Source organism: Mandrillus leucophaeus, unplaced genomic scaffold, assembly GCF_000951045.1.
Source record: "Mandrillus leucophaeus isolate KB7577 unplaced genomic scaffold, Mleu.le_1.0 Scaffold1699, whole genome shotgun sequence".
Taxonomy (NCBI): domain Eukaryota; kingdom Metazoa; phylum Chordata; class Mammalia; order Primates; family Cercopithecidae; genus Mandrillus; species Mandrillus leucophaeus.
The window spans coordinates 143,682-154,554 of record NW_012101697.1 but is presented as its reverse complement, the minus strand read 5'-3'; the positions used below and the strand labels follow the sequence as shown (position 1 = coordinate 154,554).

At 42.4% G+C, this 10,873-nt stretch overlaps 1 pseudogene; it reads right to left on the bottom strand.

Moving 5' to 3' along the window:
* Positions 1-6,956: 6,956 nt before the first annotated feature.
* Positions 6,957-10,873, bottom strand: LOC105537164 (annotated as a pseudogene).

Genomic DNA, 10,873 nt, shown 5'->3' with positions numbered 1-10,873 from the left:
GAGGAAGGCAGATGGCAAAATTTGGAAAGGGTCACAGTGTGAAAGAAGCGTCCAACTGAAATTTGTTATAATTTTGACTGGGCACAAATCCTCTGGAGCAGAATCTGGGGGTGAACAGGAACTGCTGGGGAAAGAGCAGAAGTTACTGCCAACATTGTGGGCAGAGAGGGAGGCACATGGCCTGAGAGCTGTGCTTGCTTTCTAAGCAGGAAACTTATAGCCTGGAGTGAGGTCTGAGTCCCTCCTGAAGGCTGCCTGGAGATAAACTCAATGCTGTTAGTGTGGCACAGCAGGAGCAAAACCTGCCTCCCCCACTGCATGAGCGCTGGCTGAAGCCTATTGCTACCAGCTTTCCCCCACTTCTCTGGTGACAGAGGCAGCCATAATCCCCTCTGGAACATAATTCCATTGGCTGGAGAAAAACCTCCCACTCCATCCATCATAGTGGCTACAGCAAGCCCCACCCAAGAAGAGTCTGAGCTCAGACCTGCCTAACCCTGCCCACACCTGAGGGCATTTCTCTACCCACCTGGTAGCCAATCACAGAAGATGTAAACTCTTGGGAGCTTTATGACACCGCCCATTGCCTGAGAAACCGAATGTTCATCTTGGCCAGCTTAGGGCAAGCTTACATCCCCCTTCTACTATTGTAGCTGATGCTCTCTTGAAAGCACCATATCCCGGCTGGAGGCCAAACAACTCAGGACATTACAACAACTCATGACAGAATAACTGCTCCAAGAAAGAGGAAAACAGGGCCGGGCGCGGTGGCTCAAGCCTGTAATCCCAGCACTTTGGGAGGCCGAGACGGGCGGATCATGAGGTCAGGAGATTGAGACCAGCCTGGCTAACACGGTGAAACCCCGTCTCTACCAAAAAAATACAAAAAACTAGCCGGGCGAGGTGGCGGGCGCCTGTAGTCCCAGCTACTCGGGAGGCTGAGGCAGGAGAATGGCCTCGACCCGGGAGACGGAGCTTGCAGTGAGCTGAGATCCAGCCGCTGCACTCCAGCCTGGGCGACAGAGCAAGAGTCCGTCTCAAAAAAAAAAAAAAAAAGAAAGAGGAAAACAGTTAATTCCACTCTCTGAAAAATCCTGACTAACCAGTGGTTCTCGGTCTGTCCACGTGATAACTACACTGCTAGCATAACCAGCATTTGAGAAAGCCACCACACTAAGTCTATCTACAACCAAGGACTCTCACAGAGTCTACTTCACTCCCCTGCCACCTCCACACTAGACCCCAGCAATGGATCCAAACTAAGAAGAAATCTCTGAATTGCTAGATAGAGAATCTAGAAGGTTGATTTTAAGCTACTCAAAAAGATACCAGAGAAAGGTGAAAAACAACTTAAAGAAAATTTTTAAAAACACAGGATATGGATTAAAAATGCTCCAGGGACATAGATATCATAAAGAAGAAACAATCCAACTTCTGGAAATGAAAGACACACTTAGAGCAACACAAATGCACTGGAGAGTTTCAACAATAGGATCAAACAAGTAGAAGAAAGAACTTCGTAGCTCAAACAGCAAGACTTTCTAATCAACCCAGTCAAAAACAAAGCAAAAAGAAGTTTAATAAATAAAGCCTCCAAGAAATTTGGGATTATGTTAAATCACCTAAGAATAATTGGCATTCTTGAGGAAGAACAAAAATCTAAAAGTTTGGTGTGGGGAAAAGAAAGAGATCAGCCTGTTACTGTGTCTATATAGAAAGAAGTAGACATAAGAGACTCCATGTTGTTTTGTATTTGAGATGCTGTTAATCTGTGACCCTACCCTCAACCTTGTCCTTGCAAGAGACATGTGCTGTGGTGACTCAAGGTTTAATGGATTTTGGGCTGTGCAGGGTGTGTCTTTGTTCCTAGAAAAGCTAGGTGTTGTCCAAGGTTTCTCCCCATGTGATAGGCTGAAATAATGCTAAAAGGTTTATGGAGATGTTTGCATATGCATCTCAAGGCACAGCATTTTCCTTTAAACTTATTCATGTCACGGAGGTTTTTGTTCATATGTCTTACTGCCGATTTTCTCCCTACAATGATCCTATTGTCCTGCCACTCCCTTATCTTTAAGATGGTAAAGATAATTATCTATAAATACTAAGGGAACTCAGAGACCGGTGCCGGCGTGGGTCCTCTGTAAGCTGAGTGCCGGTCCCCTGGGCCCCCGCTTTTCTTTCTCTATACTTTGTCTCTGTGTCTTATTTCTTTTCTCAAGTCTCTCGTTCCACCTAACGAGAAACACCCACAGGTGTGGAGGGGCAGGCCACCCCTTCAGTTTGGAAAACATATTTGAGGGAATAATCGAGGAAAACTTCCCTGGTCTCACTAGAGATCTACACAACCAAATACAAGAAGCTCAAAGACCACCTGGGAAATGTATTACAAAAAGATTATCTCCCAGGCACATAGTTATCAGGTTATCTAAAGTCAAGACAAAGGAAAGAATCTTAAGAGCTGTGAGGCAAAGGCATCAGGAAACCTATAAAGGAAAACCTATCAGATTAACAGCAGCCTATAAACAAGAAAGGACTGGGGTCTTATCTTTAGCCTCCTCAAACAAAATAATTTTCTGGCAAGAATTTTTTATCCAGCAAAACTAAACTTCATAAATGAAGGAGAGACACAATCTTTTTCAGACAAATGCTGAGAGACTGCGCCACTACCAAACCATCACTGCACGAAATGCTAAAAGGAGTTCTAAGTCTTCAAACAAAACCCCAAAATACAGCAAAATAGAACCTCCTCAAAGCATAAGTCTCACAGGGCCTATAAAACAATAATGGAAAGAAAAAAAACAAGGAATTCAGGCAACAATTAGCACGAGAAATAGAACAGTACCTCCCATCTCACTATTAACATTGAATGTAAATGGCCTAAACTCTCCACTTAAAAGATACAGAATGGCAGAAAGGATAAAAATTCACCAGTCAAGTATCCGCAGTCTTCAACAGTCATCTAATGCGTAAGGACTCACAAAAACTTAAGGTAAAGGAGTGGACAAAGATATTCCATACAAATGGAAAACAAAAGCAAGCAGGAGTAGCTATTCTTATATCCATCAAAACAGACTTTAAAGCAACAACAGTTAAAAAATTCAAAGAAGGACATTATATAATGATAAAAGGATAAGTCCAAAGGAAAATATCACAATCCTGAACATATATGCACCTAACATGGGAGCTTCCAAATTTATAAAACAATTATACTAGACATGAGAAATGAGATAGACAGCAACACAATAATAGTGGGGACTTCAATACTCCATTGACAGCACTAGAAAGTCATCAAGACAGAAAGTCAACAATGAAACAATGGACTTAAATTACACTAGAAGAAATAACAGATATTTACAGAACATTCTACTCAACAACTGTAGAATATACATTATTCTCATCAGCACATGAAACATTCTCCAAGATAGACCACATAGTAGGCCTCAAAACAGGTCTCAATAAATTTAAGATAATCAAAATTATATCAAGTACCCTCTCAGACCACAGTGGAATATAATTGGAAATTAACTCCAAAAGAAACCCTCAAAATTATACAAATACATGGAAATTAAATAATCTGCTTCTGAATGATCTTCAGGTCAACAATGATGTTGTTGTAATCAAGATGTAAAATTCTTTGAAGTGAAGGATAATAGTGACACAACTTGTGAAAACCACTCAGACACAGTAAAAGCAGTTCATAGCATTAAATGCCTGTGTCAAAAAGTCTAAAAGAGCACAAATACAAAATGTAAAGTCACACCTCAAAGAACTAGAAAAACAAGAACAAACCAAATCCAAACCCAGCAGAAGAAAAGAAATAACAAAGAGAGGAGAAATAAATGAAATTGAAACAAAAAAAAAAATACAAAAGATAAATGAAACATGAAGCTGATTATTTGAAATGATAAACAAAATCAATAGACTATTAGTGAGATTAACCAAGAAGAGAGAGGATCCAAATAACCTCAATTAGAAACAAAATGGAAGAAAATACCACTGATATTACAGAAATATAAAATATCATTCAAAGTTACTATGAACACCTTCACATACACAAACTCAAAAACCTAGAGGAGATAAACTCCTGGAAATATACAACCCTCCTAGAATAAATCAGGAAGAAACAGAAACTCTGAACAGACCAATAAAAAGCAGAAAGATTGAAATGGTAAGTTTTAAAAATCTGCCAACAATAAAATAATCACAGGTTCACATGGATTCACAGCTGAATTCAATCAGACATTCAAAGAAGAGAATTGGTACCAATCCTACTGAAACTATTCCAAAACATAGAGAAAGAGAGAATCTTCCCTAAATTATTCTATGAACCCAGGATTGCCCTAACACCAAAACCAGGAAGGGATATAACTAACAAGAAAACTACAGACCAATATCTCTGATGAAAATAGATGCAAAAATCCTCAACAAAATACAAGCTAATGAATCCAACATATATCAAAAAGATCATACATGATGATCAGTTGGGTTTCATGCCAAGGATACAAGGATAGTTTAATATGCACAAGTCAATAAATGTGGTATATCACGTAAACAGATTTGAAAACAAAAATCTCAATAGACACAGAAAAAGCATTTGACAAAATCCAGCATCGCTTTATGATTAAAACCCTCAGTAAACTTGACATACAAAGATCATAACTTAAGGTAACGAAACCCATCTATGACAAACCCACAACCAACCGTATACTGAATGGGGAAAAGTTGGAAGCATTCCCCCTGAGAACTGTAACAAGACAAGTACTGGAAATCCTAGCCAGAGCAGTCAGACAAATCAGTAAATAGGAAATCAAACTGTTGCTATTCACTGAGGATATGATTGTATAGCTAGAAAACCATAAAGACTTATCCAAAGAGCTCCTAAATCTGATATATGAATTCAGTAAAGTTTCAGGATAAAAAATCAATGTACACAAATCAGTAACACTGCTACACACCAACAGTGACCAAGCTGAGAATTAAATCACGAACTCAACCCCTTTTACAGTAGCTGCAAAAAAAGTAAAATACTTAGGAGTATACCTAACCAAGGAGGTAAAAGACCTCTACAAGGAAAACTAAAAACACGGCCGAAAAAAGTTATAGATGACACAAACAAGTAGAACCACGTCCCATGCTCATGGATGGGTAGAATCAATATTGTGAAAATGACCATATTGCCAAAAGCAATTACAAATTCAATGCAATTCCCATCAAAATGCCATCATCATTCTTTACAGAACTAGAAAAAACAATCCTAAAATTCATATGGAACCACAAAAAAGCCCACATACCCAAAGCAAGATTAATCAAAAAGAATAAATCTGGAGGCATCACATTATCTGCAAGGCTATAGTCACCAAAACAGCATGGGAATGATATAAAAACATATTTAAAAAGATTAAAAAATCTGAAGATTTTTATAGACTAATTGAACAGAATAGAAGTCTCAGAAATAAAGCCAAATATTTACAGCCAACTGATCAAACAAAAACATAAAGTGGGGAAAGGACATCATATTCAACAGATGATACTGGAGAAATTGGCAAGCCACATGTGGAAGAATTAAACTGGATCCTTTAATTCTTTTAATTAAACTGGATCCTCATCTCTCACCTTGTACAAAAATCAACTCAAGAGAGATCAAAGACTTAAATCTAAGACCCAAAACCACAACAATTCTGGAAGACAACATCAGAAAAACTCTTGTAGACATTGGCATAGGCAAAGAGTTCATGACCAAGAACCCAAAAGCAAATGCAAAAGAAACAAGATAAGCAGATGGGACCTAATTAAACTAAAAAGTTTATTCAAAGGAAAAGAAATAATCATCAGAGTAAACAGTCCACAGAGTGGGAGAAAATATTTGCAAGCTATACATACAAAAAAGGACTAATATCCAGAATCTACAATGAACTCAAGCAAATCAGCAAGACATAAACAAATAATCCCATCAAAAAATGGGCTAAGGAGAGGAACAGACAATTCTCAAAAGAAGATATACAAATGGTAGACAAACATATGAACAAATGCTCAACATCACTAATTATCAGGGAAATGCACATCAAAACCATTATGTAATTTCAAAACCACTTTACTTTTGCAATAATGGTCATTAGCTAAAAATCAAAAAAATTATAGATGTTGGAGTAGGTGTGATGAAAAGGGAACACTTCTACACTACTGGTGGGAAATTAAACTAGTACAACCACTATGGAAAACAGTACAGAGATGCCTTAAAGAACTAAAATAGATCTACCGTTCGATCCAGCAATCCCACTACTGGAGGAAAAGAAGTCATTGTATGAAAAAGACACTTGCACACACATGTTTACAGCACCACAATTCACAATTGCAAAAATATGGAGCCACCCCAAATGTCCATCAATCAATGGGTGAATGAAGAAAATGTGATATATATATATATATATATATATATATATGAGATAAATGTGATATATATATATGAGATATATATGATCGATGTACCTTAAAATACTACTCAGCCATAAAAAGGAATGAAATAATAGCATTTGCAGCAACCTAGAGGGAGTTACAGATCATTATTTTAAGGGAAGTAACTCAAGAATGGAAAACCAAATATCGTTTATTTTCGCTCATAAATGGGAGCTAAGCTATAAGGATGCAAAGGCATAAGAATGATACAATGGCCACTGGGGACTTGAGGGGAAAGGGTAGGAGTGGGGTGAGGGATAAAAGACTACACACTGGATACAGTGTACACTCCTCAGGTGATGGGTGCACCAAAACCTCAGAAATCATCACTAAAGAACTTATCCATATAACCAAACACCACCTGTTCCCCAAAAACTATTGAAATAATTTTTTTAAATAAAACTTTTATGGGAAGGACGCTCTGGAGTTCTGAGGAGGAGGCACGAGCATGTGTGAAGAAGGCACAGATGAACACATAGGAGGGATGTCTGAGAAAATAATGGCTACCAGGTCACTGCTAGACTCACTGCAGGGCCTTCTAAACCAGGGGGCCCCTCCAGGAGCATACCCTGTGGAGTCAAAGGTTAAAACTCAGAGGCAACAGGGCCAGCACACCAAACCCCACTCGCTTCTCCTCTTTCCACCACCTCAGCCCTGTGGCCAGCATCACTTACAGGTTCCAGCACTGCAGGCTCTCTCTTCTCTCCCTTCAGCCCCCGGGGTCCATGGGCAGGGTGAGGGAGACACACATGTAACCCCAGTGGGGCCTGTGAGCAGCCAGGACACCAGGCCTGCCCCCATCTCAACTCCAACCTTGATTCTTAGGTCCTCTGGAGACCAGACCAGCCCTACACCCAAGCCCCACAGGCCTCCCCTAAATACCTCTGTTCACAAAACTCTCAGGCCTGCCAAGGAGACCTCAGGGTTCCCAGCACCCCAGTTCCCAGTCCCACCTCAGCAAACACAACCTCTCCAAATCCCGGAGAGCCTCTTTCAGAAAGAGGACTTTGAGTCTTTCGGTCTTTCTCCAGAAAAGAAAAAGTATATGCCGTTATGCACAAAATTTTATTTAGAATTTGAAGGAGTTCAAAAATGTAAAAATCCCACACAAGTTAAGTATCCATACTCCAAGTAAATTTGGAGAGCATTCCCCAGAGATATTCCAAACTGAGGCCTCATAATTGGCTTTTGCAAAAGATATAGTTCTTGGGCTCAGTTATCCAAGCCCCAGAGCAGCCCCCTACAATACACCCCACAGTTCCTCTCCCAGCAAGGATGCTTTGCCCTTCCTCTGGCCCTCATGTACACTCCAAGCCAACCAGTTTCCTCCCTTGCACACCTCCACTCAGATGCCTGTTCCCAATCCAGGCCATAGCCAAGATAAGGGTAGGGAGAAGGTGAAATATTCACCACCACCCCAACTCACTGAAACAAAGATCTTCAGAATGCCCCTCTCCACCTTCATCCTGACAGCAATGATCAGTTTCAAAATTCTCCCATATCCAACATCAACCCCAAAGACCCAGACAGCAGCATAAAGGAAAGGCAGCAGAAGGTTAAGGTTGCCAAGAGTGGGAGGTGTGGGATGCAGTAGCAGGGTAAAGAAGGCATCCATAACTGCAAGGCAGGCAGAAGATGGAGCAGAGTAGACAGGAAGCAGTCCCACTGACAAGGAATACGGGAAGATATGAGAGCAACTAAGAGACGCAGAACAAAATGACAAATACTTAGATGTAAGAGTGATGCCAGGGCCAAGGAAAATTAAACATAGCCAAGATGGCCACAAAACAATCCGGACAAACAGGAAGTGGCTGTACAGACAGGAAGCAGCCAAGAAAAGAGGATCCAGGAAGTGAACTTTCAACATTATGGCTACCATGATCCAGAGTGAAAAGAAAGGCACAAAACAGGTAGAATGGGACTCCTGCAAAGGGAATTATGCATGCAAGGCTTGGTGGGTAGATGAGCGGAGGTACAGAGTAGATGGAATCAGACGAGTGAATAGATAGATGAGTGGAATTGAATAGGTGGGTGAATGAATGGTTGGATGGGAAGTGAGTGGGTGAGGAGATGGGTGCATGAGTGTATTAAAGGAGAGAGCGGTTGAGTTCCAGGAAGGATAATGGATAGCTGGGTGGCTGAACAGATGCATGCATCCTTGTATGCATAGGTAGATGGGGCGTGTGAGTGGGTGGGTGAGTGAATAGATGGATGGATAAGTTGAAGAGGACAGATGAACAAAAGCATAGTTGAATAGATGGGTGTAAAGAGGTGGAGAGTCATTAAGCAGGGGGAGGATGGGCAGGTGAGTAGATATAAGCCTTCCTGCATGAGTAGATGGGTAAGCGTGTGATACATAGGTGAATAAATGGTTGGGGGAGTGGGTGGTGGATGTGTGTGTAGGTGGGCTGGTGAATGAGTGAATGGATGGGGTGGATGAGGAGAGAGATGGGTTCAAGGGATGGATAGGTGGGGGGATGAAGACTGAAGGACAGAATAAGTGGCTGTGGACAGTCCTGCCACATAAGTGGACATCTAGTTATTCTGCAGAGATCAGTAGTCCCGAAGATAGGAAGTGCAAATAAAAATTCACGAGGAAAAAAAAAAAATGAAGGCTTAAGAAATAGGAACATTGGATACTGCGGCCAGAAAGGGAGTGGGCACAAGATAGAGGACCAGAAGTCACTCCTTTCTCTGATTTCTGTGGTTGCCTCAAAGACTTCTTCATCCAGGATACAGGCACCGAGGATTATCACCCCACAGGTGTCCAACACTGAACCAGTGCTTCAGGGGAGAGGCCAGGTGACTCACATCTTGCAGTCAACAATGAGGGTGACAGACCGGCCCTTCACGGCCATAGCCACATGGTGCCACCTGGTCATGGAGTGAGAGGTTCAAGTGACTGACTGAATCGGGGGCATCAACAGGGTTGGAGAGCAGTTGATGAAAGTTGAAACCAATGATGATGAGAACAATAATCACAAAAGCTGCCATTTATTGAGTGCTTACCATTCACCAGACACTGGGCCATCACTTTCTCACTTGATTGTGCTGATTCTATTTACTGTCCACCCTAAGATGTAGAAACTGAGGCTCAAAAAATTTAAGTAACTTGCCCAAAGTACAGGCTAACACAACATGCAGAGAAAGATGCCACACTGTGAGCCCAAACTCTGGGCTAGAATTGACTGAACTTTGGGCAGTGCGTAGGTGTGGTGTGGCCAAAAGAAGGAACAGGGTTTCACAGTTTAGAGTATACAGGTTCTAGGGCACTTTCTCCTAAAAGTGTGGGCCGGGCAGACCAGAGGAGCAAAAAGACTTACTTGCCAACTACTAGGGTGAGGCTCCAGAAGACCAGCTGAGCAGGGGGTTGAAATCGTCCAGTCCGATCCTCACACAGGAAGCAGACAGGTTGGCCCAGCTCCAGGCTTAACTGTTGGACTCCCTGGGCACTGTAGAGAGTCAGGAGGGGGAGCTTGGAGACCAGGACGGGTCCAGAAAACAGTCAGGAGAAAAATCGTTGGGAAATCCACCTGATGCCCGAGAGAAATACACACAGAGTGAGAGGCAAAGAGAGCCACAACCCCTTTCCTCCTGGTGTCTGATTCCAGACCCCACCCCATTACCTCCCTCACCTTGTCACTACACCTAGGAAGAGGTAGAGGGTGGGTGTGCTGAGTTGGGCAGCTTATGACACTCAGTAGGGGAGACAGATACCCCTTGCCCTCCAGACGCCATCAGGGAAGGAGGGAACCTCAGACCCAGGAACAAATCCACAGGGGGTGCACCTAGGAGAGTCCATGAGGGTCAGAGGAAAGGACGTGCCCTCACGAGGGAATAAATGGGAGACTTTGTTTCAGAAGGGAATGGAACTTGCACTTGTGGTCACAGAGGGCTGCTAAGAACTCCTCAGCAGGACAGCTCAGCTGTGGGAACTGGGAAGGGGTGGGACTGGGAAGAGAGGAGGCTGGAGAAGTGTGTGATGATGCTGAACAGTGTGCAGCAGGAGGGAAGGTGTGCAGATGAAAAGAGAACTTGAAGGGTCAGCAATTCCATCAGGCTTTATGGTAGAGAGCACATGAACTGAGAAAGAAAGCTGAGATGAAGTTTGTAGGACAGCTGGAATTCAGAGCTCTCCTAAGTCCTCTTTCTTTCACATATATCGTCACCGGCCTCGAGACACATACAGTTACGGTCATCCCTGGGTTCAGTACTGTAAGCCCAGACCCATCTTCCCCACTCCCTTTATACTTGATCCTCCTATTTCTCTGCCCTGTTTAGGTCCCAGGCAGAAGCTACGTGGTCATCTCTGTGCCCGCTGTGGTCCTCCAGGTGAACAGCACTTAGAAGTCAAGGAGTTCCCTAAAGTCAATGAATTTCGCCCCAAACCCCTGCTGACTTTGAGGGCATCTGTATGCAT